Source organism: Dermacentor variabilis, chromosome 4, assembly GCF_050947875.1.
Source record: "Dermacentor variabilis isolate Ectoservices chromosome 4, ASM5094787v1, whole genome shotgun sequence".
In the NCBI taxonomy this organism is placed as follows: Eukaryota; Metazoa; Arthropoda; class Arachnida; order Ixodida; family Ixodidae; genus Dermacentor; species Dermacentor variabilis.
The window spans coordinates 190,414,512-190,441,771 of record NC_134571.1 but is presented as its reverse complement, the minus strand read 5'-3'; the positions used below and the strand labels follow the sequence as shown (position 1 = coordinate 190,441,771).

General features: G+C 46.1%; 1 long non-coding RNA gene across 1 annotated transcript; it reads right to left on the bottom strand.

Annotated features, from left to right (window-relative positions):
- Positions 1–1,316: 1,316 nt before the first annotated feature.
- Positions 1,317–17,266, bottom strand: LOC142578111 (uncharacterized). Its single transcript, XR_012827171.1, has 3 exons — positions 17,015–17,266; positions 16,389–16,528; positions 1,317–1,528 (listed from the first exon to the last, which is right to left on the bottom strand). It is a non-coding gene; the product is annotated as an uncharacterized LOC142578111 (long non-coding RNA).
- Positions 17,267–27,260: the final 9,994 nt, after the last annotated feature.

Below are 27,260 nucleotides of genomic sequence, written 5' to 3'. Positions count from 1 at the left end.
GTCCTTCACTACGGCGTGCCTCATAATCAGAAAGTGGTTTTGCAATGTAAAACCCTATACCTTATTTTTTTTATTACCTCAGGAGCTTCTCTAGCAATGCTCTCAGGCCAACTCGCACCTCTTCGCGCGAAATGGCAAACTTGTGCAAGCACCCTGAACTGTATTTAACGACGACAGAACGACGTTGGCGCCACAACCTGAAGTTTTTCTGCATTATTCTTGCAAGCTCTCTATGGTCGCACTTCACACGTTTCTCCCCGTGCGTAAGCTGCCGACATCTTCACTGGACAGCTAGCAATGGGCACTTTCAACGGCCTGGGGCTTTATAACATAAAACTATTCCAATATGTTTTATTCCAATCTACTGATATCAAATGTGCGTAACCGCCGTCGCAAACATCCGACGGTGACCCGCAGGGTTGTCTAAACAGACGAATCAAACGCTCTCCTCGTTTATAGGAGGTCACTTTTGTTCGCTCTAAAAACGAATTTTCTAAACTGAGCGGCTTGTCTTATCTAATTAGCTGATAAGAGGCGAGGAGCACGCTCAAGTGGATATGGATTCGATGGGGCTGAGCCAGTGCACTGAATATCGATAACCGGTTGAAGAGGCTGGTGCCGGCGTCTGCAACTGGTCAGTTTTCCCTTACTTAGCTTGCGGTGGCTGGTCGAAACGCGCAGCGGAATGCAACAGAAGGTTAAGAATGCCGCTAAAAAGGATCCTCTGCAAAGGAAAGTTGGCTGAGCCACGTCGAAAACGTTACACAGCCACGCAAAAAGCTTTATTCTACGCAAATAAACTCATCCTCTCCGACAGGTGCGTGTAGCCATGCCTGAGCCATCGGCGGCAGCCATCCTTTATTTATTGGAGAACAGGGCAGCCTGCTGCTATTCAGTGAAAAATGCAGTTTTGTTCGGCATATTAACGCATCTTTAACGCGTACACGTCACTTTCACGCGGTGAGTTTTCGCGGTTTTTCGACGTGCATGACAGGCAGGTGAAGTGGGTGCAGCCCTAAAACTTTTCACCAACAGCCGAGGGCTAATGGCGAAAAGGGGTCGAATAAGGAATAACTATTTTTCTTTTGTACAATCCTATCAAGCATGATAAGAGTGTACACGTCATATCAGATGGGGACGTATCGCGGTTTGCGTGACGTCGCGCGACTGAAAGGCGAAGTGGAACTGACCCAAAAAAAGTTTTTGACCAATCGCGGAGGGCTGGTTGCAGAATTGGAATGGAAAAGTTTGGAATAGCTTTACGTTTTAGCGCCCCTGTTTAATTGATAGCATGATACACCGCACTGATGGTAGAGGCCAAGTGCGGACAAAGTTTATTGCCTGGGTGTGACGGCATCGTTGTTGGTGTGCACTGTCCATCGGTCGGCTTTGGGGTCATACACCTCGATGGACGCGCGCGGCTGTCCGTCATCGGAGCAGCCTCCCACCACAGCCAGCACCTCGTACGGGAGCCGTGGCCGCCAGCGGTGGGGGGGTGAGCCACCGCATCCGCCACAGAACAGGGAACCTGCATGAACGAAGCCACCGAGAAAAATGAGTTGAAAAACGAAAGCCAAAGGCGAGACTCTTCACTAATGGCGTGTGCTCATATACCGAGTCGATTAAGCGATGCAAGCGAATGAGACAGCAATGAAAAATTGTACCGGGCCAATTGGCGAGGGCATACGCGGTGCCCATCAAATTGCTATGCAGCGGCAATTCTGTGTACTGAACAAGGCCGGGGATATAAGATAATGATAGTGCCATTTTGTATTTATGCCAGTACTCTGCAAGAAAGCTATTTCATATAGCCATCTGATTCCGGCCGTACATAATAAGGTACAAAACAAGGTTTTATTACCGGGTACATCGTTTTCATTGTGATTACCAGGAGGCGTACGGTTGTACTGTATAACTGCTCTAAGGTGGGCGCATTCGCTGGCAAGCTGACACAGAGGGGCATTAGCGTAAAGCTCTTCCAAATGTTTCTATTCAGTTTCTCCAATCAGCCTCCACGATCTGTCAAAAATATTTCGGGCCACTCCACTTCGCCTCTCTGTCAAGCGACGCTACGAAAACCTAGCGAACCTGCTATGACGTCTACACACCAATCATGCGTGATGAGACCGAACAAATGAAATATACTTATTTGCACTTGTACGTTTTTATACCATTAACTTTTCACTATTTATAAATAGTTTTCGAGCCGCGCCTACATCGCCTGTCTTTCGCGCGACGTCAAAATATATCTAAAACTCACCCCGTCAAGATGACGTGCACGCATTAAAGAAGCTGTATTATACCGACCAAAACTGATCTATTTTTCGGAATAGTCAAAGAATGCCTCGTTCCGAAAGGAATAGGAGATCGCTGTCTACCGATGACTCTTGCGCTGGCTACTCGGAGCTGCCGGACACAATGGACTTACTTGCGTAGAATACAAACTTTTGCATGGCATAATAACGTTGTCGAGGCCTTTCGACCCGTATAAGACATTGCCCTGCCAATTCTACTTTGCTGAGGATCCTTTATAGCGGCATTTTAGCCTTCCGTTGCACGCCGCCACGTTTGGACGAGCCATCGGAAGTTAAACAAGCGCGGAAGCGGACCAATCGCAGACGCCGGCACCACACACCTCATCGGGTCATCTACTTTCACTGCGCTTGCTCGGCCCCACCGAAATCGCCTCCTGCCCTCCTCGCCTCCTGTCAGCCAATTATCTGGAAGAACCTGTCAAGGTAGGCAGTGTTATTCGCTTTGAAAGCAAACAGAAGTCACTATAGGACAGAGCGTTTCATTGGGCTGTCCAGACAGCGCGGCGGGTCACCGCCCGACACTTGCGTCGGCGGTTACGCAAATCTAACATCAGAAGTTAGAATGGAAGCATATTGGAATAGTTTCACTTTATAGGGCCCCATGTTTGCTTGCCATAAGGAAGTGCTAGCGATAGTTCCGAGACTAACTCGCAGTGACTGGACAGTTGAAGCAGAGAACCAAGCTTATGCATGCTTTATAACCGGTTCACTTCCATCCTACGTTCTTGCTCGATGTTTACAGGAAGCATAACAGTGTTTACACATACTTCCATGTTGACGTACTCTGCTCAAAGAGAGCGAGAAAGACCAGTGAAGCGAAGCACCACCAGAACAGGGCGCAGTGACCGTTGCACTCTTCGACATAACCTCGGAGGCCTTGGCCGGCAGAAAAGACCTTCCGGTAGCGGTTTCTGTGGAGCTTCTTCACAACTTTCTTGCACCTTCGTCACTGCGCCGGTGTCGACGGCATTGATGAGCGATCGCAAACTTAGACTTCTGAATGTTGATATATATATCTACTTGAAACGCCCGACTTCAAGCTTGCGAAATCTTTCCCTTATATGTGGAATGTTATAGTAATAAATATTGAACACTTTGCTTACTACAACGATTATTCTAATAAAATATTCAATTCACTGTTTGAAAGAGCATTTGAATGTGTCCCAAAGATTAGAAGCTTCCTACAGCACCCGTACTACACATCAACAACTTTCGCATACTCCGTATGTTTCTACAAACGCACATTTTTTTTCCTACTGAGTACCAGCTTTATGCGTACGAGTACTCTGAAACGAGGCATTATCGAACTCTCACCCGACACACTTCTAGCCTTGGAATTTTAGAACGAAGCTGTTTTTGCGACTAGAACCGCTCAAGAACATTATTATGTTAGTTTTCACGCTGTTACGAAAACTAAAGCAACAAAGAAGTCTATATTTTCAAGAAATGTGGGAACTGCTAAGGGCAATAGGCAGGCAAGCTTTCTATATATGTGCCAATCACCGGTTAAATTAAAATTGCTAAGGCCTCGTTCACGAACCATGAATTAGCCCAATATGAAAGGCTTAAAATTCTGCACTTCTACGTGCCATAACCAGCATATGATTATCAGGCACGCCGTAGTGTGCGACTCCGGAATAATTTCGACCACCTGGGGTTCTTTCACGTGCACCTAAATCTAAGCACACGGGTGCTTTAGCATTTCGCCTCGTCGAAATACGGCAGTCGTGGGCACCATGGCTGTAAAACGCTTAAAAATTTTTATCCTTTACGTGGGCGGACAATAAATAAACGGGAGAGATTTCATATTAGAGGCTCGATTGCGCAACATTTGGACGACACACACAGAAGAGAAGCACACCACCACAGAGCGTTGCTTGCAACTATCGTTTTATTCCGTTGTCAATGGAATAAATACTGGAAGATACTAGGGGGGTGGGGGGGGGAGGGTAACGACAAAAACAAAAAGATTCTTACAAACATGGCCATCCACCAATGCCAAGCCAGCTTTGTCATGTGATCATTTTTGACATCGCGAAAAAGGAACCACGATACAAAATTGCGGATTAGCGCGTGAGGAAATATTTCCTTTACACTAAGGGAGACTGATGGAATGCTCACGCGCATACTTCCCAAACGTGCAACCTCAGTGACTTCGATTATTTCTCGCATCATTTGACTGCTATCTTTGCTCACAGTCTTGCATTTCTTAAAGAATGGCCGACATCCGAAATTTCTGCAATGTATCCCAAGGTGTTCGGCAAGTGCTTTTGAAACGTTATAGTCATGCTCTTTTAATCTTTCATTCAAACATCGTTCAGTCCGTCCGATATAGTTTCTGCCGCACTGAAGTGGAATGGAATATACCACTGCCTTAATGCAGTCGATGAACTTTTTTGTGTGTCGTGTTTCACAGCCTCGTTTCCGTGTGGCACCTAGGTATACCTTTGCACACATGCTCAGCAATTTTTCCGGTACGGAAAACACCACTTTTACATCGCATCTCTTACCAATTTTTTTAACTCGGTGCGCGATCGAATGAATGCACGGCATCACCACTATTTTTTCTCGTGTGCTTGGACCGCAAGGCTCCTTCCCAGATAACGGTGCCCTGGTTCCGATTTCCTTGAGCAAACATTGTACCACAGATACTAATACATGGAACGGATAACCTGCCCCCGTGAGCCTGCGCGTTTGCTCCCGAAAGCTGTCAGCAATGCTGTGATGGCAGGATTGTTGCAACGCGTTTCTGTAACATGACTTAACTATGGCTTAAGTATGGGCTCCAGTCATTGTTGTTGGCAATACGAGCCGCGTGCAAATAAGCCTCTGTTGCCCTTCGAATCTGCGCATTCGAAAGTCATAAGACGAGCCATAGTTAAGTCATGTTACAGAAACGCGTTGCAAAAATCGTAAGGAAAAGCGCGAGAGGAAATGGATTTCCTCAAGCGCTAATCTGCAATTTTGGATCGTGGTTCCTTTTTTGCGATGTAAGAAATGATCACATGACAAAGCTGGCTTGGCATTGGTGGATGGCCATGTTTGTAAAAATCTTTGTTTTTGTCGTTACCCTCCCCCCCTCCCACCCCCGAGTACCTTCCAGTATTTATTCCATTGACAAGGGAATAAAACGATAGTTGCAAGTAGCGCTCTGTGGTGGTGTGTTTCTCTTCTGTGTGTGTCGTCCAAATGTTGCGCAATCGAGCCTCTAATATGCTATACCAACATGCCCAGTCCTCAACCTTGGAGAGATTTCATAGTTTGAGGCGATAGGGACCGCTACATGGGCAACGCGTACCCAACGTGTCTTATGTTTTTCGAGTATCTGTGTGATTTAAAAAAGAATTACTGAGTACTTGTGCTCTCTCACTTTATTATATCTGATAAACGGCATGTAGTTGCTCCTCCCTGATCTTGGTGAACTATGCGATGGAAGAGGTTTATATTTCTTCGACGTAAGAAACATGATGTGCGTAACGAACGGTGGATGTTTCATCTGTGTAGCCTAACTACAGCCTTTGTAGAAAGATACTTATCCAAGCACTCAAGAGTGTCGTACACTGTAAAGAAGTTAACACCCTCGAAAGTGAATAAAAGGGTGCGAATTACCGACCGATTTACACCATCATTCAATTGAAGGATGTAAAATACATTACAGCGTGCTTCCACAATCCCCTATGTACTATCCGCAAAGTACTAACGCAACTGCACAAGACATGAGCTTTAATTTCTGTTAAAATATTTGGAATGTTAAGAGGTAGGTGTGGCGAGACCTTCGTGTTCGTAGTTTACGTAGAATTACTGAACCGCCGCGTTTAGAGCGCAGCTTTTAACAGCCCGTTCCTGCGGCGAGCGTCGGCGACGTCGTCGTAACCGAGCGAAGGAGCGCAGTGAAGAATGAAGGCGAATCCGGGGCGCCACAGTATATGAAAGCACAGGGCCAGCGCTGGTCCTGCGCTCTTCCATGTCCGTGTGTTTTGTGTGTGTGTGTGTTTTTTTTTTTTGGGGGGGGGGGGAGGGAGCGGCTGCTTCAAATGAACAAAACAGAGGCCATTGGGAAGATAGGAGGAGGAAAGCACTGGCGGAAGGTACAGCGGAACCATGAGGTGGAAAGCGGAGCGGAGCGGAAGGGAGACGGCCTGCGCATGCGCCGCATTTACGGCGGCCCGGGCATCCACAGCCTCGCGGGCGATCTCGCCTGCGCTTCGAGGGGGCGGCGTCTGCTGAGGTGGCGTGAGATGGCGGCGTCCACGGCGTCTGCTGCTGTGATCAGTCCGCTGTACCAGCGTGTGTGACGAGAATCACTGCTCCTGCCAGGGGTGATGGCGACCGGCTGCGCGTAAGGCTCGATGTGACGCTTCCTTGGGTGTCGTTGCCGCTCACACTGCTGGCACGATTTTCCCGGGACGATGGGCCACTCTCGTCGTTGGTGGAACGATAGTGCGAGAAGCGGAGCGCAGGGCGAGCTCTGTGACGACTATGGCTATACGATAAAGCGTCGGAGTAGCGCGCGCCGTCTGTATGGAAACAAAGCGCTGTATGCACTGTAATATCATTTACACCCTTAAACGTGAAAAAGGGTTAAATCTGTTTATAACTCAAAACCTTAGGGCGTGATTCATATAACTGACGCCCTAAGGGTGTGAGTTATATACACAGTTGCACCCTTTATCACTTTTAAGGGTGTAAATTATTTTACAGTGTGCGCGGAGGTCTGTCTGCGGCGGCTGCTGTGAATCGCAACCATGCGTCACTGACGCGCTCTCTCTCGCGATCTCCCGATTAGCGAGGCAGTCGTGCCAAACTTCGCGCCAAACTTCACTCCGTTTCGAACCTGGCGCATGAAACAGAATGTGCGCGCCAACCAATATATCGCGAAATGAAAACACGTATAGAGCTGCGATCAGAGGTATTCAGAGACCTGGATTGGGAAGAATTGGGGATAAGAGTTAATGGAGAATACCTTAGTAACTTGCGATTCGCTGATGATATTGCCTTGCTTAGTAACTCGGGGGACCAATTGCAATGCATACTCACTGATCTGGAGAGGCAAAGCAGAAGGGTGGGTTTCAAAATTAATCTGCAGAAATTTTTAACAGTCTCGGTACAACAGCAGTTTACGATAGGTAGCGAGGCACTAGAAGTTGTAAGGTAATACATATACTTAGGGCAGGTAGTGACCGCGGATCCGGATCATGAGACCGAAATAATCAGAAGAATAAGAATGGGCTGGGGTGCGTTTGGCAGACATTATCAGATCATGAACAGCAGGTTGCCATTATCCCTCAAGAGGAAAGTATAATAGCTGTGTCTTACCAGTTCTCACGTACTGGGCAGAAACCTGGAGGCTTACGAAAAGGGTTCTACTTAAATTGAGGACGACGCAACGAGCTATGGAAAGAAGAACGATGGGTGTAACGTTAAGGCATAAGAAAAGAGCAGATTAGGTGAGGGAACAAACGCGAGTTAATGACATCTTAGTTTAAATCAAGAAAAAGAAATGGGGCATGCATGGGCAGGACATGTAATGAGGAGGGAAGATAACCATGGTCATTAAGTGTTACGGACTGGATTCCAAGGGAAGGGAAGCGTAGCAGGGGGCGGCAGAAAGTTAGGTGGCCGTTGAGATTACGAAGTTTGCAGGGACGACGTGGCCACAATTAGTACATGACCGGGGTAGTTGGAGAAGTATGGGAGGCCTTTGCCTTGCAGTGGGCATAACTAGGCTGCTGCTGCTGCTGCTGCTGCTGCTGATGATGATGATGATAGAGCTGCGTTCAAATTTCGCATTGGCGAGTATCGTAATTGTCGGTGAAATTTTTCCTTGCTTCGACGGCGCAATAGAACGTTTGCAATCCGTCCATCCGGCGTGCTCGATAAACTAGACGGGACAACCTGTTCATAATTCGTGAAAATAAGTGGCAAGTTATGGACTAAACTGAATGGAAAATTCGAAACATATGGGCCAATTACGGCTTTTGCTATAAATTGCGCATGTAAGTCGCTCAGGAGCGTTATGAGTTTGACCACCGGCATTCAACTCACCGCCATTAAATAATCACAACCAACCAGCATCCAACTTTGTGGGAACATGTGAGCCCTTATGGGAATTCTGTTTGCGAAGTTCAATATGTGTGCATCAAATACAGTCTTTACAAACAAAAAGAATCAAAAACATTGCTCCCAAATGTCACGCTGCCCGTATTCGCTGCCTTACCCGCCAGGGTGGCGTATGGCTATGGCTGTGCGCTAATAAGCCTATAGAGCGTGGGATCGAATTGCAACCGCGGCGGCCCCACTTCGGTGGCGGTGAAGCGCGAAAAAGCCCGTGTACCGTGCACGTTAAAGAAACCAAGGTGGTCAAAATTGTTCCGGTCTCCCTTAATACGGCGCGCCTCATAATCAAATGCGGGTTCTGGCTTGTAAAAATCCAGGATTCGTTTCAAATTTATTATACGCGTTTCCTCATGCATGAAAAAACATTTCACTGCACAATGTTTATAATTGACTCCAGTGAGGCATCCTAAATTATAAGGTTACTGGTCTAATCAAGAGCGTTAAGAATAATTATTGAACATCTGTTTCTTTTTCCGTGTTTTCATACGCTATGTGAGGTTGGCCAGGCTTCCTCATTGAAGTAAGTGATGCACCATGTTTTGGTAAGGTCAAAAAGAATAATTATTGAACATCTGTTTCTTTTTCCGTGTTTTCATACGCTATGTGAGGTTGGCCAGGCTTCCTCATTGAAGTAAGTGATGCACCATGTTTCGGTAAGGTCAAACTAAAGGCCAGGCGATGTGTGACGTGCAAAAAATGTTCGATGTCAGTTGACTGGTGGCAACTATTGAAAAACATTTAATTATGCAAGCTGTCTGAAGAGTCGTGAGTGTATTTTACGAGCGGCGCATAACTTAGCCCGCTGTCCTGATATAACAACAAACTCCACCAAAGTCAAATTTAGCCAAGATGTTGTAAAATGTCTTCCCAATACTGTGCGAAGTGAAATACCTATGCGTTAAATGCAACTTTTAATTGAAAAATTCTTGGCCATGTGCTTGAAAGAGATATGTTAACTGCCTGCGCTATGTTTCCGAGTGGCCCGAGGGAACCCTACGTTACGAAACGTATACACTGAGCAAAAGTATGGGCAGGCTATGGGTAATCTATACACAAAATTAATAGTGTTTCGCCGAATACGTCCTCTGTAATAAAATGAGTAGCGAAGTGCTAAAGCTAGAGCATGTGTAATTCGGCGAACGGCGCAAAATTTTGAAAGTAGCCATCACACAACTACAAATGCAACCAAGATCAAACTTACGAACAATAGGCGGACTAGAATAGAAAATGTGTGTGAAGTTAAATTCTGTGGATCCAATACAGCTTTTGGAAGAAAGTTTTTAAAACAGTGCTTCCAAATGTCACGCTGCCCTTATTGGCTGCAACTTCCAGTTTTCCGAGGAACTGCTTTACCAAATTTTCATATTTAAAAGCAATTAGTGGCCTTCATGTGCAATGTGAATTGAAATTTTAATGTTACTGGCTTAATAAGAAGCGTTACAAAAATGATGAATCCTCGTTTTTTACGGTATTTCAATGCGTGCTAAGATGTTTGCCTGCTTTCCTTGGCTAACTGAAGGGGGTGATATTGTTTCTGTTCGCTTAAAGCAATACCCAGGTAATGAATAATGTGTACGCAATGTTCAGAACTGGTGGCTTCATTGTTGCTTTAGCAGAATATTACATATGCGAGCGCTCTGGCGCGGTATGACTGTCTTAACGCCGGCTTTGGCCCGTTTGCCTGGCTGACTGACTGTGGTGGCCTGACTTGGGTGGCCTGACTGCCACCTAATTAAATTAACAAAAGTGGAGGGACCACTACAGCAATTTTTTTTGTGCCAAGGTAATTGCTCTTGAAATGAATACCGAATTTGATAAAAAAATTAGGCAAACGCTCGAAAGTGTCATACTGCCGTTATCAGCCATGCTTCCTAATAAAGCCAGCTCTTTAACTCTATTTTACAGCATGTTTACGTTTACTGGAAAGAGGAGTTTATATTCATTGCGATATTTGACAAAACGTATATTTTCCATGGCCGGATTACAAGCGTTGAAAATAATTACTGGACTTTCCTTTCTTACGCTATTTTTTCCGTTATACGGGGTTTATAATAGGCGTGTACGTTGTTCTCGGTGAACTACAAATGACAGATTGTTTTGTTTCAAATTAGCGGTAGGTTATATGTAATGTGAAAAAAAAAGTTCAATGTGTGTGGAGAAATGACAGGCGCCTTAGCGGTCAAATACGTATGCAGGTTATCCGGAGCGTTATAACTGTGCCGCATAGAAAAATGCAGCGTTTGGGACCTACGGCATTTGGGAGCTTTCAGAATAGGCATTCTGCATCACATTTAGTCGGAACAACAACGTAGCTGTAAAAGAATAGTGACGATTGCATCAGTGCCCACGCCTATCGTAGCCACGCGATATCGGCGAATTAGATTGCGTCCTTGCCAAGTGTTATGGCAGATAATGGCTCATAAATTAATCAGGACGGAACTCTGCAGACATTTATTATTTTCCCTCATGGTGTTCGCTGAATGGAGATCGTCTTCGCCAAGTGAAATAATAAAGCCAGGGTCCTTCAATAAATGTATTCAGAAACCCTGGTAAAGCCCACTGAGTGTCAGTGCCGAAAATAAAAAGACAATGCGCCGCGCCACCTTTATTGTGTCTTTCTTTAAGAATCAGTCAGCAAGACGATTGTTTATGTTCCCGTGATCGGAATGAAAAGAACCACCGTATAAAAGCTGCAGCACTCAACAGCCTGACGAAACGAAATACTGGAGACCTGCTGGGCTGCTTGGTGCCCGATTACGGAAATAAAACAGTGCAGAAGCAACAACGGGGACCAACGACCGGGGTGACGTCTTTCTTTGGTAGCCGTTATTGCTTGTGCGCTATTTAATTTTTGTACTGACGAGACGGCTGCTTTACTGGCTTCACAATAACTGGCAGCTACATCGAGCGTGGTACCAGCGGAATGGTGCTTAGCGCAGTGACGATGTATGGCGTTTAATGGCGGAAAGGCAAGCAATGACCAAAGAGCGCTGTGACATATGGTAATAAATTGTGTAAGTAATATGTATTAAAGGATGAAATTGAGTTGCAAACCTAGACGTCATGTGGCTGCGAGAGGCATAAAATCAGGTCAATGTAAACTGCGTAAAATATATAAGCATCAAAATAATGACAATGACTCATGATTAAAAAGGGGCATAAAACGTTTCGGTACGAGGAAGCGAGAGGTGCAGCGGTGGCGTAGAGGTAGAGCATCCGCCTCGCGTGCAAGAGGACCATGGTTCGAATTTCGGTGCCGCGCAAGTTTTCCACCCGATGAAAAAAAATCCGCGTGTTGATAAAATTGCATGAACAGGCCTGGAGTGCGGCCTGATCACGATGACAAAAACAGATAACGCACTCCCTCACCAGAGCAGGATTGGCCACCCTGGTGCAGTATTTGGCCACAACCTCCCATATGAATACAACAATGAAACCCCGGCCCTCAGTCCCCAGCAGCTACGAAGCAACTGACCACGGCGGCGGTGAGACCTGTGACGTAGCAGAGGGTGCTAAGAACCCCTGGATCCGGACAGGCCGCCATTGGAACCTGGCAACGTTTGACGCCAGAACGTTATCTAGGGAGGCGAGTCTAGCAGTGCTATTGGAGGAACTAAGGGCAGTAAATGGAATATAAAAGGGCTCAGTGAAGTTAGGAGGACAAATGAAGCATATACAGTGATAAAAAGCGGGCATGCCCTGTGCTACCGGAGCTTAGCGGAGAGAGGTGAACTAGAGTCGGATTCCTGATTAGTAAGAATATAGCTGGTAACATACAGGAACTCTATAGCATTAACGAGAGGTTGGCAGGCCTTGTTGTGAAACTTAATAAGAGGTCGTACAGGTCTACGCCCCTACATCCAGTAATGATGACCAGGAAGTCGAAAGCTTCTATGAAGACATGGAATCGGCGATGGGTAAAGTCAAAACAAAATACACTATACTGATGGGCGGCTTCAATGTCAGGGTAGGCAAGAAGCGGGCTGGATACAAGTCAGTGGGGAAATATGGCATAGGCTCTAAGAATAGTAGGGGAGAGTTATTAGTAGACTTTGCAGAAAAGAATAATATGCGGATAATGAATACCGTTTTCCTCAAGCGGGATAGCCGAAAGTGGACGTTGAGGAGTCCGAATTGCGAGACTAGAAATGAGAGACCTTAGACCCTGCGCTAACCCTGGCATCATTCAATATGTGCACGTGCTCGGCAAGGTGCGCTGCAGTGACCATAGGATGGTAAGAACTAGAATTACCCTAGACTTGAGGAGGGAACCGAAGAAACTGGTACATAAGAAGCCGATCAATGAGTTAGCGGTAAGAGGGAAAATAGAGGGATTCCGGATAAAGCTGCAGAACAGGTATTCGGCTTTAACTCAGGAAGAGGACCATAGTGTTGAAACAATAAACGACAATCTTATGGGTATCATTAAGGAGTGTGCAATAGAAGTCGGTGGTAACTCCGTTAGACAGGATACCAGTAAGCTATTGCAGGAGACGAAAGATATGATCAAGAAACGCCAATGTATGAAATCCTCTAATCCTACAGCTAGAATAGAACTGGCAGAACTTTCGAAGTTAATCAATAAGCGTAAGACAGCTGACATAAGGAAGTATAATATGATAGAATTGAACATGCTCTCAGGAACGGAGGAAGCCTAAAAGCAGTGAAGAAGAAACTAGGAATGGGCGAGAATCAATGTATGCGTTAGAGACAAAGCCGGCAATATCATTACTAATCTGGATGAGATAGTTCAAGTGACTGAGGAGTTCTATAGAGATTTATACAGTACCAGTGGCACCCACGACGATAATGGAAGAGAGAACAGTCTAGAGGAATTTCAAGTTCCACAAGTAACGCCGGAAGAAGTAAATCCTTGGGAGCTATGCAAAGGGGGAAGGCAGCTGGGGAAGATCAGGTAACAGCAGATTTGTTGAAAGATGGTGGGCAGATTGTTCCAGAAAAACTGGCCACTGAAAAACTGGCCACCCTGTATACGCAATGCCTCATGGCATCGAGTGTACCGGAATCTTGGAAGAACGCTAACATAATCCTAATCCATAAGAAAGGGAATCCATAAGAAAGGGGCCGCCAAAGACTTGAAAAATTATAGACCGATCAGCTTACTGTCCGTTGCCTACGAAGTATTTACTAAGGTAATCGCAAATAGAATCAGGAACACCTTAGACTTCTGTCAACTAATGGACCAGGCAGGATTCCGTAAAGGCTACCCAACAGTAGACCATATTCCCACTATCAATCAGGTGATAGAGAAATGTGCGGAATATAACCAACCCTTATATATAGCTTTCATTGATTACGAGAAAGCGTTTGATTCAGTCGAAACCTCAGCAGTTATGGAAGCATTACGGAATCAGGGTGTTGACGACCCGTAAGTAAAGATACTGAACGAAATTTATAGCGGCTCCGCAGCCACCGTAGTCCTCCAAAAGAAAGCAACAAAATCCCAATAAAGAAAGGCGTCAGGCAGGAAGAGGCAATCTCTCCAATGCTATACTCAATACTGAATTGTGACGGGGAAAAAAACACCGACTGAAAGAACTCGTTGTAAGAAGGAGCAATCACTGCAGGATCAGTAACTACATTGTTATTAACTACAATGCTTTGTGAATCTTTGTCCTTTTTCGACATGTCACGCCAAAATTTATCGGGAGACGACCTCATGAAATCTGTCAATGTTTCTTTGTAATATCTATTTTTAGCTTCAGTAATCGTAGAACGCAGTTGTGCAGACAACTCAGTTATTTTTGCGGGGTCTTTTATTTCCGTTTCTGGCGTGTTATTCTACGCTTTAGATGGATGATTTTCCTTTTGATCCAAGGGTTCCGCTTTGTTTTCCTTCTTTTACGAAGCGGCACGAATTTGCTAATACAATGCAAAATAATATGCTTGAACGATTCCCACATGGTATTGATATCACCGTAAGAATCAAAACTGCCCAGTGAAAATGACAAGCAGCCAATGATACTTGTGTCATCAGCTTCGAAAGAATTGGGAACATATGTAATCGCCTGTTTACGTGCTGACATTGTTTCGTTATGTGCCATCTGAACGAAGACACCTTCATGGTCGAGATACCCTTCTCAACCGACACGTCAAACCGGTCGAAGCGCCCGTCAAGGAATACCAGATCCAGGATAGACGGACTTTCCCCTGACTTTCGCGTACTTTGATGAACAATTTGTGAAAGGTCATGGGTGAATGCAGCGTCAAGGAGCAAATCGCAGTGTGCCTATTCCCGCGACTCTGTTGCGAATGTGTCCCAGCTAATCGCAGGTAAATTGAAGTCACCGGTTAGGAGTAGCCGGCAGTTGCGCTTTTTGTTTGCTTCTAAGTAACTCCGTAACTTCTCTAAGAATGAGAAAGGCGAGTTTCGCGGTCGGTGCACTATACCGAGAAGTACTGGTGACGTTCCAAAATTCATTTTACACCAAATTCTTTCGTGTCCTGGGATACCGCTTAGTGTTTTGATTTGAATATTTTCTTTCATTATTACAACGCCGCCTCCTCGAGACTGTCGATCCCGACGTACTCTGTGGCATCCGGGAGGTAATATCTCATTATCTTGAATCTCTGAACGCAACCATGTCTCTGTGATCTTAACAACGTCTGGATCATAATTTACTAAAGTGTACTTTAAGGCTGCATTATTATTCACGATGCTTCTAGCATTAAAAATAGCTAGACGAAATTCATGATGCCCTCTCTGTTTCGGTCAGTCCTGGCTTACTGCTGATTACGCCTGACCTTGACTCGAGGGTTCTTTTCGTCGTCCCAACAGTACATGTCACCATCGATGGACAGTTTAACATAGTGAAGGCGCACGCGCTGTCCTTGTTTTCGTTCATCCTGCGCAGAATTCCAAAAAAAAGCTTGCGTTTTGTCACTGTTTCCTTGCTGTAGTTATCAGCAATGGATATGCCAGTTCCCTTTAGTTTTTTACAGTTTTTGTATACTTTTGACTTTTCTCTGGAATCGTAAAGCTTTAGAATAACAGGTCGCGGCTGTTTGCTCTGCCGTTTCCCGATCCTATGTATTCGTTCAACTGTGTGCAGAGTTACGTTCAGCTGTTTATCAAATAAATCGATGAGCCCTTTTGTAGATAATTCTTCAGTTGTTTCCTTTTTGCCCTCCGGGATTTCGAAAACCCATGAGGTTATTTCGTGTTCTTCTGTCTTGCAATGACACAAGCCTATCGTCCAGCGTTTTTACAGACGCGTTCAGGGTTTTGTTTGCCTTATTCAACTCAGCTATCACTTTGCCTTGGTCCCTGACAACCTGCACCGTCTTCCCAACTTGTTTTATTCTTTCGCCCAAGGCTTCTAAATCCGTTTTGATGGCTTGTTGCCTGTCAAACAGTTCTTTCGAGAGTGCTGCTGTGCTAAGACCTGGATTTGTCTCAATGTCACCAGATAACAGCAGACATAGAGAAGCGAATGACAAATAAAGCACTTTTGGGCACGGCAGCACTACAATGAAGCGATTATCATTTTTGTAACCATAATAGGAATAGAAACCAACCTGCTCTAGGAACAGAAGACGAGTTACAGGTGACATGGCTTCTACGGTGCCAGTGTGCGCACTGTTACGATTTCTTCTAATTGCAAACGTTACGTGAACGGGTACCTACATTCTGGAACATACGCGAGCACCAGTGATTACTTCGTATGTGTGATGAATCATGCATAACTAACCAGGTAAAGTTACCCATTGACCAGATTTTAACAAATGACGACTCCATCGCCGTTATCCTTGTGCAACCAGTGTTACTTGTTCTGCTGGACCACAAAAAGATAAATCTTAAACTATCGCTTTTCGCTCTTCTGTTCTCCGCTCTTGCTACAACGTGACACCATACTGGGTGATATTCACTAATTGCTTAGCCGGAGAATCGGAGCTTCGTACACGAAGCGCATGTCTTCAACTTCCATATCTCACCTGGTGTTAGGGTGGCCCGCAGCACCAGCGGACTGGGCTGGCAGCGACAGAGACCCCGCTGCAGGGCTTCCTCAACGGCCTCCTGGTATTCCTTGGTACGGACCAAATCCGGACATCGCTGCCGGATTTCGTCCAGTTCCCTGTTCACCAGTCGCCATCAGTCGTAACGAATGTTCATCAGGCGCCAGCCAATAAAAAGCTAGGTTTGCAAGTATGCAGGCGCAGGGCGTCAGAATGAATTGTTTTTCGTTTCGCTTTTTAGTTTCGTTCCAGCGAAAAAAGTTCCGTTCCGGTTCAGCTCAGGAACGAAAAAAAGAAACTATGATCCTTAACGGTTCATAAGGCTTTTGGTTCTCATGCAAGAATTTAAGAAGAAAAGTAACGATATAGAAATAAAATTTATATTTCTCAATAAGTGAATTACGAATTCTGAGGTCATGCTCAGTGCCTTGAATCGAACCACTGACACGATCTCAGAAATAGCAAATCATCGAGTGTACCCGCCAAATGCGAAACCGCGGTTCCGATAAAACGAACTCAAACGAACATTAACGAAAGATAAAACTTCGGTAACAAAGCATTGTACCGGTAGAAAACGAAACGATAAGCTCTTCAGCGCGCAATACCTGGGTTTTGCTGCGATGCCTATCTGCTAGTGCACCGAGCAGCAAGCATGGATTAGTGGAGCATTTGACCAGCTATTGCCGGCACTATCTTTGCCTGAGACACGCGCTTATGCGGACCCCTGAGACACGGCCGCCGGATGAAATGAAGAAGGTGCTCCCTGCCGCGTCAGGCGGGCTGCAATGGGAGCGAACGTGACACCCGTGGTTCCATTCTCGGCCGTTTGGCTGGGTAGCTGGGTCGAACGGCGCTAACTGCTGGGGACGGGACGCGTCGGCGACGGCGTTCCAGGCGCTTTCCTGACGCACTTTTTATACCGATTACTCGGCAGGTTTCTTTTCAAGAACTTGTATTGACTCACAAAGGGCGTTATCGTAGTCACGAAAAAAAAAACAGTTGCTACTGGAGCAGAGAAGCTACGGGAAAGGGCGGTTTGATGAGTTGACCGCGGCGCCAGCGCTGGAGCGTATCAAGGATTTCCTCTGCATAGGCGCGCGCTCACGCCACGCGCGCCACCAATCAGAGTCGTTTCGCTTCCGCCTGAGAGGGAATGGGCGGGAAAGTGTACCGCGTGTGCTGCGCCGGCCAGGCCCCGCACACTCTCAAGTTCAACAAATGGCCACAGAGGGCGAAAAGTCAATCGAGGCGCGTTTCAGCGTAAGCGCGCAAGTGTAGCTACTGTAATTTGGTCGAATACTTTAATTTATGCTTTCTCTGCTAGGGGCGCTGAACATGCCGGATTTTTTACTTTACCCAAACCATTGACATAAACAATCGAGGTGTCTAAGGATGTTTTCTTACCTCAGACAAATAGGCAGTTGATTTTTTTAAATTCGATTGTTGAAGCTGCTTTTTAGTCATAGCGTCAAGGTTTTTGTACTTGAATAACCACTGACAGCCGACAGCCTATTGGTATCGATGTGTTTCCTGGCCGTTGGCGTTCGAATACTACGGCGGTAAAACATTTTCGAAAGCATGCTGGTTTCGTCTGCGAGTCATTACATAGACTTGCTGTAAAGAGGTCTACTCTTGGCAAAAAATAGTGCCTCGTTTTGTTTTGGGCGTTGATTATCATAATGAATGCGGCGGAGGTTGAGGGAGTACGCTTGAAGGTACGTTTTTATGCCGTTGATCTCCATAACACCGTAAGTACGCAAACCGATATCGCAGAACACCCGATGCATCATTGTGTGTTCTCCGTCATCGCTTGTTTGCTGTACGCCTACTAATTCTTCATTTCTTCTTCAAGTGTTGTACCCTCCTTTTGTCCTTGTTCTCTTGTGCTTCACTTACAGTATGTCGTTCCGTCAGCTGTAATGCGCACTTGCAAAACCTATACGTTTGATAAGACGCAGTGGTTATCATAATTTTACTACACATGTATTAAGCTGGCACATATGGTTCAGATACAGATGCCTGTTTGCGGACTTGCACGACGTTGATGCGGAGATTAGGATAATTATGACACCCGTAAGGAAGAGGCAGCTGACGGCCGTATGCTGTTGCGTTCTTTCCGCCAAACTACCCGGCCTGGTACTGCTGTAAAGAGGCTGTACAAAAGTGACACGCGGTGACAGGGAAATTATTATACTTAGCAGCCGACCGTACGTTTTGTAGCTTAGGTCTTCTTTCTTGTGCGCTTGTGCTACCCTTATTAATGAGCCATTTCTTGACTATGTTCTTGACTATGTAACCGCGTTTGTGTGGATGCGTAGACGTGTGCTCTTTGTTGTACTTGTAAAATGCAAATAAAATATTTTGAGGCTTACTCAATCTTTGGTGTCGTGTGCGTTTATTCCAGTCGAGGCCATCGTGCCACCTGGAAACCGCATTCTGTCAGTAGCCCTACACGAAATGCAACAGCTGGAGCGCGGCGGCACAAATCGGGGTAACGGCGGCGTAATAAACGAAAACCCACTCGGGATGCCCTTAAAAGTCAGTTCAGAGTGTGCCTCAACTCGATATGACTCAGCGCTACATGTATTCTGCTGCGCCTCGATCGTGCTACCGGCAGTTTGGTTGCTGTTTGGCAAACGTAGCGCCTACATATATATGTAGGCGCTACGTCTGCCACACAACTAAACTGGCGGGTGCACGATCGAGGCGCAGCAGCCAGAAACCCAGTAAAGCCACAGAACACCTGGTAAAGCCAACGGCCATACTGTGCAAAACCCCGTTTCCGTTTCCTGTTGTACAGTGCCACCTGTGGTCGCATACTTTAGTTCACGACGCCACCGCTACACTTATTTCCGTAGCACTGTGGAAGGTACAGTTTCCCTTCTCTAAGTTTGTATAGGTGTTCTGTGCGCCGGCTTCGTTTCCGTTCAGTTTAGTCTCGGAAAGCGGGTGGGACGGCTGCGCGTTGTGCGTTTCACAAAAGAATAGGAAGCCTCCGACGAACGGCAGCGAGAACTCGCCCGTGAAAGAGCTCGCCGTCGCCGCGTCGATCCAGCCGTTAGAGCCGCGCGAGCTTAAATCAACCAGCAACGAGAAGCTCACGAGCTGAGGGAGCGGGAGGCCGAAGCAATCCGGCACCATTACCTGTGGGTCCCTTAACCGTGATGAAGGTCAGATGCACGCAAGACAAGCTTCGTTTACCCCCCATTTCCCCGTAGGGGAAAGGTTGGTCTCTTTTTTTTTTTTTTTATCCAGCGGCCGTGCCTGAGATACGCGGTGATGCTGACGTTGCCTGACGTCGGTTGCTTCGGATGGCCTAATTTCCCCTAGAACCCAAAATCGATAAAATACATGTCGGTTTCCTTCCGCAACAAAATAATTAATAACGTTTCGGTTACGTGTTATCATTTCGCCAAAAAATATCGTTCTCATTTCGTTTTCTTTTCGTTCCATTCTGACACACTGCAGGTTTAACCTTAACTAGCAACTCCTCGTGAAATTCGCATGTGAAGAGGATTTCTTCGTGACCCACTGTAGAGGCACAGTGGCAACAGGGTGAGTTCGATCAGTCCAAGGTCGTGTGTTCGATCGCGCCCGTGGAGGTCACGTTCTGATCGGGAGGGGGGGCGGGGGGGGGGGGAGTTGTAGAAACACTCGCCTTGGTAGAGAACCACAGGTGGTAAAAACTAGCCTTGAGAATCCCGCTGCGGCGTGCTTTAAAATTAGATTGCGTTTCTGGTACGTAAGATAACGGAATATGATTTGTTTACCGCGTTTTTTTCTTCTGCCTACTGTAATCTGTGTTATTTTTAGACAAAAGCTAAAATACACCCACTCTAGTGCTCAACTTCTCGCCCATCTTTTTCCAATTATATGGCACAAATTCGAAACTGCAATTGTGGTATCACTTCTCAATCGGAAATGTGAACATATCGACAGAATTCGACGTAAATCAAATACATTTAACTAAAACAAATCCTCCCTGTGAGACTGACCATCTTAATTAATAAAAAAACGATATGCTAGAATTATTTGAAGAGCGCAGGAAAAAATTTAGATTCGGGTATCTTTCTTCAACTTCTTAGCAAGAAAGATTCATTATTACATGACCCTCCACAATAATGTGGCACCAATAGTATGCTGGCAAACAAGAAATCACCACCGTAGTTCTCATTGAATAACCGACTGACTTGCTTACTCACTGAGTCAATCTATCGAAATTCAGCAAGTTCAGTCAGTCGGTCTAGCCAGTTTTTCATCACGTGTACTAAAGAACTTGCTGTATTTTTCCTGTTACTTCCATATTAAGGCAAAAACCTCAGATGACTCATAGGACGAAAAATCCGATGTCCGTCGCTATGCTATCCGGCGTTATGGTACCAAAATTCATAAGGAGTCGAACCCTCTATCTTTGGTGCTAGTCGAAGCCACAACCTGTAGTGTAATGAAGGCAAAGTTAATTAAAACCGACGACATTTGGTGGGAGTGGAATCTCCAACTTTGGTGTAATTAAGGCGAATTAAGACCGACGAGCTTTTATGAGAGTTATGGGCGAACCTCAGGTGTTTGACTGCCACGGAGGTCGTGGGTTCGACTCTAGATTCCAATTGACATTGTGAAGGCCGAGAGTCGAACACGTGACCTTTGGTGTAAAATAAGGCGAAGTTAAGGCAACCGAACCAGTCGAATCCCCATTCTTTAGTTGGAGTCGATCGCACGACCTGTGGGGTAATTAACACCCAATTCAGTGAGGTAGCTTTCATTGAAAATGTGTCGATCTGGATCCTGAATCTCTATATGCAAATTGTCTCTAGGCAGAAATAGCTTTTCACAAACACAAAGAAAAGCTTCGCTTAAACTAATTTCCACGGCGCGAGAGGATCCGCAGATGTTTTAACAGCAGTTTTCATACAACCTTAGACATGCGCATTAGTACTCGTACCATTTGCTCTCGGCTAATAGGTTGTTTTTCCAAAAAATATTGACAACTATTTTTGCCTTGGCATTCATCCTTCGTGTGCTTCGTGTTATTCGCAGTAGTTTCATATTCGCGCTCTTACAAACGTGGTGTGGCAGTGTTTTACATATTGAACGTTATTTTAATCTACCTGTTTGTAATTTGTGTGCACTATAGGCTATCCGCCATGTGCAGCGCATATAGGGGCGCCACTGAAAGCCGCGTAGCGGCGGCCGTTGGAACTGCAGGCGGGCCTCGTGCCCAAGACGCCTGCTTCCACTGCAGGCATTACTCAAGTGAGTGCGTGCAATTTGCAGCTTGTGCGCGTCCCAGTTAGTTACTTCTACGGTGTCAGTGTGCGCAAGGAAATCGCACTGTACAACAGTGGACATGTGTCGGACATCACGGCTGTCTGGGAGGACATTGTCTCCTTACGCGCCAAATGTTTGCCGCAGATGAGCGTGCAGAGGAGGAGTTCTCGGGATCGAATCCAGGCCATGGCGGCCGCATTTCGACGATGGCGAAACGCGAAAACACCCGTGTACTTATATTTAGGTGCACATTAAAAGAACCCCAGGTGCACGCTCCAAGTTTCCGCAGACCCCCACTACGGCGTGGTTTATGTTCAGATCGTGGTTTTGGAACATAAAACACCATAATCTAATCTAAGTGTAAACGTGGAAGCGCTAACTAAAGCCACAGCGATATCAAGCAAAAAATAAAAACACAGCGACCGCTCTAAAGCTGCAATTAACAAAGCGAAATTGCTTTTCTCTGTCGAACCACCGCGATCCACCGCCGCTCTTGCTCGTGAAGCAGCACCGGAAAGTGAGTGTGTGCATGACGAGTTTTCGTACGTGTTAAAGCGCCCAACTACGCAACACTTGCTTCAAGACATCGCTGAAAGGTGACAGAAGCGTTAAATTACGATCAAGAACGCAAGCATGACAGCACGCGCATAGGCGCTGACGGGAACAGTGCTCGCCCGAGCCCGCTTCCTAGCCTTGGCAACAGGCGGCGTTGTCGGCGTTTTGCGCATGACGTATTACTCACTTCACAGCTACAAATGTAGCTGTTGAATGGCGCACTTGCTTGTAGCCTTTCACCTGGCTAAGCAACGTTGCTAACAGATCTTCTGGTCTTGGAGGCCGGTCAGTATGCGCGAAGCTAACTTGTGCATATGGTGGAGGAGAACGCGAAATACACTCGCGGGGCGTGTTTTCGGTGCATAATAAGAACCCGGGAGGTGAAAGTTATTCTGGACCCATCCACTACGGCATCCCTGATGACCAACTCTGCAGCATCGCGATGTGAAATCCCACGATTTATCTTGTGCCTACGTTCACTTTGACAGCGTGCAGTGATACATGACCTTTGCACGAAGTTGTACGCTATCTCTGCGTGGAAGTGCTAACTGTTTTATTCTTTCTTGCGTGCTGTCTTACTTTTATTAATGGAACAGCGTTCCTTTCAGGTACTAACCTCACTCCTCACCTTTTTTTTTTTTTCTTGGCATTGTTAGCGCATTTTTGCACTTCGTTATAAACACGTTCTCGTAATAGAGACACAGTAGGGATGATACTATTGTGCCTTTCTGGAAGCATTGGCACAGAATGTTTCAGTTTAAAATGCCGAAATCAGCCGAATGTTATACACTCTTGTTTGTTTTGGTCAGATGGTAAAACCACTCATGGCTATTCAATACCCCTGTTCCACGGGAACGTTAACTGCCGATGAGCTGAACGGCAGTCGATGCACAAATTGCCGTTGGACTGAACAGCAGTCTACGCAGAGTTAAGGCGCTCTTTCTTTCAGTTCAGTTGAGCACACGTTGTCACGTGACAGCAACGTGGACTAATCTGGAAATGACTTAAAAAAGCTTCCTCTAGTATGCTTCTGACAATAACATATTTTTTGTTATTGTTGGCAAGTAATTTTTTACTCAGTTTTGCAATGGCCTATTTTTTCGGTAAACTAAAAGCAAGGTTAGCTCAGATTCAGGGTCGAAAACGCGCAAGTTTAACATGTTTCTCTGTCCTTATGTGTTAAAGTTGAGCTTTTTTGACCATGAAATTAAACTAACTGCAAGGTAAAAAGCGAAGACAATCTAAATATTCACAGGTTTCCTTGTTTTACCTGCTTTTTTCGGAGTGTCCACGCTAGCTTTTGTGATGTGCACTGTACGACGAGCGACGCTCACTGAAATTAGTGCTTGGTCGTATCAAAGATAGATGTATCTTACATACTACCTCAGATACTCGTTTGGTATCTGCTACCTGTATTGTCATACGTTTGGCGAGATGTGCATCAGTATCTGTATTTCCGATGCATGAAAGAGTATCGCGTATCTTAATATACAAGATACTGGCTACCGCAACATCACCATGCAAAACTATAAACGTTGGCTGAACTCCGCTTATTCAGCTGATACTGCTGGCAACTAAGCCACCTCAATTTCCACGGGCACTGAATCTTCTATTGTCTGACCCTAACAGGTAAGTTGACAATACTTCATGTGTAAATGTCATATCTATCAGTGGTGCCACCTGCATCATGTTTCTACGTACTCACTGTGATTGTCTGTATTGGAAGCGCCTTCCTATTTTATTTAGATATACTCTTTTTTAGCTTATACTTAAATTTAATTAAATTAAATTATGGGGTTTTACGTGCCAAAACCACTTTCTTATTATGGGGCACGCCGTAGTGGAGTACTCCGGAAATTTCGACCACCTGGGGTTCCTTAACGTGCACCTAAATCTAAGCACACGGGGTTTTCGCGTTTCGCCCTCATCGAAATGCGGCCGCCGTGGCCGGGATTCGATCCCGCGACCTCGTGCTCAGCAGCCTAACACCATAGCCACTGAGCAACCGCGGCGGGTCTACTTAAATTTCTTATTGTTACAAATAACCAGGTAATCAGAACTATAAGTGCCAGTAGTGTGAATAGTGGCGGTATCATACGACGCCTTGTGCCACTACAATACGTATGAACTGTTTTTGGGCTGCACAAGTTTTCTCGTAGAAGAAACATCGTAAAGGTGTTGCACGTTAATGAATATGTCACTAACGAACGCTTTACGCCAGCAGATAAGTGGAATTAAAAAGGTCATATTGCAGCTTTATCTGTTCTCTGTACACAGGATGCGTAAAAAAAATGTCGCTACCAGCGCTGTTGCTGCTGTACACCTGTCCGGTGATCCGGTATTGCGTAAACGTTAGTACGTTTACAGACAGTGCAAAACTCCACAGCGGCATTTGCGCCTTCATGCGGAGGCTTCCCTTCGATGTTCTTGTAATCGGAAGGCGACCCGCTAACTGTCCGACAAGCAGAGCAGTGACTCCCGCCAATTACAACAGCGACGAACAAAAACCACTGACACCACAGCGTATAAAGAGCTTTCATATTAGGCAGCTAAATCAACCCAATATAATTGTTTTGGAATGAAAATATTATACTTCGAGTAAGAAAGAAGTTTTGAGATGCTAACAGACATTTCATTCAAATGAAACGAGGTTGGTCGGAGTTAAAAAATGTGCCAGCAAATATTTTTGTGCATATGCGTTTGCTTCTACTAGACAGTTTTAGTAGTGCGTACGTTGCGTATGCAGCGGCGTTGAGTACGTAAGATCGCTACGTTCTGCAGAGTTTGCATGTACAGAACGCAACACGAACGATACATGATGCGTACGCGGTCGCTGCGTACGCACGCATCCAAGTTTTGCGTGCGTACGTGGGGAGCCTTGCGTGCTGTTCTCGTGGTTCTCTCTTGTTCGGGAGAGCATGAGACAAAAGGGTTTCGCAAAATGGCGGCGTCAAAGGCGACCAGCGGAAGGCTGTACTTTTCAATGGCCTACGATCTGACTTTGCTGCGTGAAGTGAACGCGCACAAGCCATTCCTGGATCCTGCACAGTGGAAATGCATAAAGAACATAGGAACATTGTTTTTGAGAAAGAGTTCAGTGGGCGCTGTTAGTGCGAAAGGCTCGACCTCCTGTTGGCGCTGTTCGTCGCAAATGATCGTGCCAGCCTCAGAAAGCGAGTACTCGGTTTTTATTTTTCTCGTTATGATTCGCGTATTGCATCCATAATAAATGTACAGTCTTTTAAACGCGTAAATATCGTTCGACATAGCGTGAACGCGAACACGTTGCATAACGTTGGCGAGATCAACAGCATCTAAAGTTCGACCGATCATTCGACGCACTGGCGAACGCGGCCGACGCGCTCCGACGCGTCCGACGTCTAACAACGCTCGCCCACTCACGTGCGTACGCATTTCCAGTACTAAAAGCTCTGACGTGACACGCGCTCCCACGTTCCGCAAAGCGCTTGCGTGCTGCGTACGTATCGTCATGACGCAATACTAAAACTGTCTATTATATACATGTATAATAAGGTGTTTGGGAATGCATCGAACTATCTTAAGGTACAAATGGAAAGTAGTGTATCGGGTACAATAATTGCGGTAGTATCTTGTATCTGTATCTGAAATACTCGTTGCCCGAGTATCCTGTATCATATCATGATATAACCTGCAAAGTATCATTGCGCAACCCTTACTGAAAGACGCCTCCCAAATACCGATATGTATGTCGGTTATTGACTCTGATCAAGCAAACTGCTTGGCATGCGTAGAAGAAGCAACTTGTGGCACCACGTTATCCACACTCGCAACTTTGACGGCAGCCATCTTCGCAGTTGACTTGGTTCAACTAGGATCGCCGATCTAAGTTAATGTCAACTGCCATTCTTATGTCAATGACAGTTCGAGCTACCGTTCAACGGCAGCTCAAAGTGCCCGTGTAACGAGGGTAAAGACTTCCCTGCATATTCAAGCAGTAGCGGTGACCCTGCATCGACGACATGTAAAGGGGGACAGTCGTTTGAAGAACGCTGCGCGTTAATCATCCACATGAGCCAAACATGCAGCATGGTGCCTAAAGGGGCTACATATATTTTGGGAATTGTCTACTAATGCGTGCGCATTGTTTGACTCGGCTGTGACTTCCTTATTGCTTAGTTTTGCTTACTTGTTTTTGCTAGCGTATGCGCGTCAACCGAGGGCCTTGCCGGTGGCAAAGATAGCTTAGGCTTCAGTAGACAACTGTGAGATTTTCAGGGGCGGTTTGCACGACCATTCAATAACGAAAATAATAATTAATTTAAGAACGCGTTCTTAAATGTTCCACAGACAAAGCCTAGGCCGCACAAGAACGCGTTCTTAAATTCGTTATTATTTTCGTCATTAAACGTTCGAGCAGGCCGCCCTTCCATGGCCGCCCCGAACATCTTCAATTCAATCGTACCAAATGAACCGGAACGCCGGGCACGACCGCGCCTTTACAGAGCGGAGCGCTCGAAAGAAAACACCAGCTGCCGCAGTAGTGCGCGACGCGTTGCGTGAGGGGAGAGCGCACCACCGCGATGTCATGCAGCATGCCACCTTCGCTGTCACTCGCAAGCCTGCGTTATGCCAATGCCTCCTTCACTAGATGCTTCCGCGTCGCTAGTTTTCCCATTGGAGTGGAGGTTCCTGTAGTTCAGGGTAGTCGCAGAGAGACGGCGCTCGCTGCCGACCCTACTTAAAGCCCCTTAAACTTTGTAAAGTAGCGGCACTCTCCTCCTCCGCCTTCACTCCTCCTCGTTTCTCCTCTCTTTCACGCTCCCTCCTCGACCGTGGCGCCACCTACACTGCTCGAGCTTAGCAACGGCGCCAACATTTGCTCCTCGCCACTCCGTAGACGCTTCTCGAGCAAAAATCTCGCTGAAGCAATGCGCGAGGGTCCACGTGATGCTATTAGGCCAATAGCGACGCGGCCTCGGCCAGAGCGCGCGAGGAGGAGGCGGTATTCTGCAAAGCGCGGCACTACTTTACAAAGTTTAAGGGGCT